The sequence below is a fragment of the Ursus arctos genome, chromosome X (genome assembly GCF_023065955.2).
Source record: "Ursus arctos isolate Adak ecotype North America chromosome X, UrsArc2.0, whole genome shotgun sequence".
NCBI classification, from domain to species: domain Eukaryota; kingdom Metazoa; phylum Chordata; class Mammalia; order Carnivora; family Ursidae; genus Ursus; species Ursus arctos.
In genome coordinates this window covers 70,118,255-70,122,865 of record NC_079873.1, presented here as the reverse complement: position 1 = coordinate 70,122,865, position 4,611 = coordinate 70,118,255, and positions in this window count along the sequence as shown.

Sequence of the window (4,611 nt, the reverse complement as noted above, 5' to 3'; positions counted from 1 at the left end):
AAATGACAGTTTATTCATTAGTCCTCTTTGCTCAAGTTCATATCATTCTCTCTGCTTTGTCTCTAATTATTTAAATCCTACTTATTTTTCAAAAATCATCTGAAATCTTAGCTGCTCCATATTCAGTAACACCTTCTTCTTATATCAGGATTTCTTGCTCTTTATAGCATGAATAAATGGATTTCAAGAGGTCATGAATTCTCTAAAATATTGTCTGCATTTTTATTAGGAGACAGTCTATTGTTTCTTCTTTTTTTTCAACATTTCAACTAAGTCATAAATGTTTATCTATATGCCTTTGTTTCCCCCACAACAAAGTTTCTTACACATGGTAGTACTTACTATGTAATAGCTAATTGATCTTTGGGTTATTTTGCACTAAATGGTGACACTGCACCTATCGGTCATTTTAAGACCTATATGCAAATTTTGGTCTTGTAAATATTATCTGTCAATGCATTATGTCTGTTTCAGTGATGTAATGATCATTCCAGCTAATAATGAAATTCTTTATAGAGTTATATTGTAGACTCAAATCTATTATTAACAGATAACTGATATTTCTGAATATTTTCTGCAAGTGTTATCATTCAAAATATTTCTACCTAACACTTTCTTAAGGAACTCTACAGAAATATTCCATATATTCCAGTATAATTACATGGTCCAAGTTTTTAAATCAGACATGGCAATCAAAAAATGATTTAGGAAACATAAAAAAATCTATAAAAATTAAAAGTATTTTAAATAATATAGAGATTTGGCATAATGTATCTTTGGAAATTCCTATTAAAAATAATCAGGAAAAAAAAGACTAATCAGAATGAGATGGAGCAATTAGGCATGGTTTTGTAGAGGTATGGTTTTATAGAGGTAAATTAGATGACTGTTTCACCTAGATTTTGAGGAATATAAAAGACTGAAGGTATATACAAAGACATAGAAACAAATTGTGTTCAGAGGAAAACTAAGCAAAATAAGGTAAGTTGTAAAATAAATTAGGAAAAGTAAGAAAATAAGATTAGTACATTTGGATCCTGGAGAACAATTACAGAAGTAAGGCCTCAGATAAGAAGTTTGGATTTTACATGGTATTGATATGCAGTAGGGTCCACTGTAGGAATAAAGGAAAAACATCTAAATATATGTTTTTTGCAGTTAGTACTCATATATTTTAAGTAAAATAATAGTAAAAAGACATATCAGACAACCACTAATTAAAATAAAGCTATTGTATCTTGATTAATATCAGAAAGAATAGATTTAAAGACAAAACAGAATTATTATAGATCCAAAGGTTATTAAATAGTGAGAAAAGATTCATTAACCATGTATGCATCCAAGAAAAATAGCCTTAAAATGATAAATCCACAATTATTAGGAAAAAATTCAACATATCTTTATTGATTGTTGATAGGTTAAATAGACAAAAAATGATGATCTGGGAAACACAATTAATGAATTAATGGACAAACATATCCAGTTATGCAACCATCAGTTTGTGGATCGATGTTTTTTCAAGATCCCATAGAATATTCACAGAAATTGATCATGTGTTAGACCATAAGAAAACCCCAGCAAATGTCAGAGAATAGGTATCAGGCATATTAAATCTCTGACCACGACACAATTAAATTAAAAATCAGTAACAAAATTATATGGTTTACAACACTCTCACCATCTGGTAATTAAAAATAATATCTGCTGGGTGTTATACACAACTAATGAATCATCGAGCCATACATCGGAAACCGGGGATGTACTGTATGGTGACTAACATAATATAATAAAAAATCATTAAAAAATAAAATAAAATAAAATAATAATAATATCTGCTGCTAATTAACTAATGAGGTAAAGAAAAATTATAATGAAAACTTTCAAAAACTCAGTAATAAATGCTAATAAAAATGTAATTTATAAAAACTTGTAAGATATAATAAAATTGGTGTCTTGAGAAAAACATAGACTTAAGTATATTAGAAAAAATTTAAATGCTTAAAGTTGATGTCCTCGTTAAAATGCTCATCTTAAAAAGTTAGAAAAAAAGCATTACAGTAAACCCAAATAAAGTGGACAGAAATAGATAATGAAAACAAAAGCAGATATGCAACTACTACTACAACTTTGTGATTTGTGATTTGAGACTGGCATGATTTTTAAATAGCTTGAAAAAGTATAGGGAGATGTAAATCAAGAAAATCAACAAGAGGCCATTGCAAAAATTCTGATGTAAAATACTCATTGCCCAAGTTTGTCATTATCCTCCAGCCTCCACTGTTCTCCACCTGGATATTAATTATTTTCCAAAACTTAACCCAACATTACTAATCTACAAAGTCATCCCGGCCTTCTTCCCTAACTTTAATACAATGCCCTACCTCTGTACTTTCATAACTTCCTATACACACTGTATTGTAACTATTGTTTGTCTCTCTCTTCCACTAAGCTGTAAATTCCCTCAGGGCAGGGACTAGGACATTATATCTTAAGAATTTGGCATAAATCCTGCTAGACTGGGACACTGCAATGTTTCTTGAATTAATTAACACATAAATAATATGATGAGATTCCTTGGATTATTGTAATAACATTCATTCAGTACTTAGAATGTGCAACTTATTGTGCGAAGTGCCTTTCATGCATTGTCTGTTTTTATCTTCATAAAGTCTGAAGTAGATACCATTGTTATCTCTACTCTAGAGATGAAAACTGAGTAATGGAGGGATTAAGAAACTTTTCCAAGGACACATTGACAAATAAGTGGGAGGTTTGGTACTCAGATCAAATTTTTCTGATGTTAAAATGCATGTTCTATCCCTTTCTTCTCCTACCAATCTTCCTCCTTCTTATGTTCCATAGATGAGTGAAACCGTATGATAATTGTCTTTCTCTTCTTGACTTATTTCACTTAGCATTATCTCCTCCAATGGAGGGGTAATCAGAAGGGGGAATGAAGCATGAGAGACTATGGACTCAGAAACAAACTGAGGGCTTCAGAGGGGAGGGGGGTGAGGGAAAGGGATAGGCTGGTGATGGGTAGTAAGGAGGGCACATATTGCATGGTGCACTGGGTGTTATACTCAACTAATGAATCATGGAAATTTACATCAAAAACCAGGGATGTACTGTATGGTGACTAACATAATATAATAAAAAATGTTATTATTAAAAAATAATAAAAAAATAAAATGCATGTTCTAAACCACTATGCTATGCTGTATCCTTCTCTATTGCTATAAGTTTGCAGAGATTCACCTATTATTTATTGAGTATCTTACCTTCTAACACGGGCATGTATGTGTGTGTTGTCTATATCTGTGTGTTACGTTGGAGTATTTTTTGAAAATATAAACATTATGAAAGTGGATCTTGCCTTCAAGGTGTTCACAATCAAGCAAGGGAAACAGATTCACAATTAGTTAAATATATTACAGAATGGTAAGTTCTCTCAAAGGAATCAACAAAGTATCAGAGATTTAATAATATCTCCCATATAAATGGGTTTTATACTTCAGAAATATTTTTGTTCACCACACAGTACTGCATTTAAAACAATATGTAAAGACATGATTTTAATAAATATTTCTAAGAACGTTAGCTTTTACATATGAGTAAGAACAGTGTTTTTACATTGACAAAATAAGTTCACCATACTGTAGGGCATACAATCCACTATGTAAAGTTACCTGAATGAAATATTTCTAAAAATGATTTAAAAATATTTTAATTTTTTTTCAAAGTGAGCATGAGGAACAAAATTCTATCTCTTTGAAGAGACAACTGGCAGAAATGTGTAGTGGAGTGATAGTAGGAAACAATGCAAGGATGTAGAAATTACTCCAGATTATTGAAGCTCAGATATTAAAAAGGTTTGGTTTACATGGCAGTAAACAGGAAATTAAAGCAGTAATTACATGAGAATGAAGATGGATTCAGTTCATTCCATGCTAAAAATATCACAGATCATTTTTTTGCTCTTCCTCCTAGATTTTATCTTCTAACCCTTAAGCTATTTATTTCTTCTCAAGTCTGAAGTTACTTCAAAAGTTTCCACATTCTTCATGATTCAAAGAAGCCAGAATTAACATTAGACTACACTATGGTGATCTAATGATGTACAGTGAGTAAAATAATAATAACATCTATTATGAATTGAGTGTTCATAGGTTGTCAGGTATTGTACAAAATGTCCTTTACACACATTCTCCCATTTAGTACTCATGAAATCACTGTAATTTAAGCAATATAGTCTCCATTTTACAGATGATGAAACTGAGGCTTACAGAGATTAAACAATTACCCCCAAAGGTACAGAGAAGAAAATATAATTAATCTAATATTTATATCAAGATCCAAAGTCCTGGCTCTTAGCCATTATTGCTAGCATGCTTGCTCTTTAAAATAAACTATAGTGCAATTTTTTATGTTGGAATTTTTTATATGAGCTGTCCATTGAAATGATTTTTAAAAATTTGTGTTCATAAACACAGTTTCAACTGTACTAATCATTACGTATTTCAATATATTGGTTTATAACTCTTTCTGAATGCTATTTATCCATTTTTGCCATTTGGAATTAGTTACTTAAATTCTCATCCTACTCTCAAG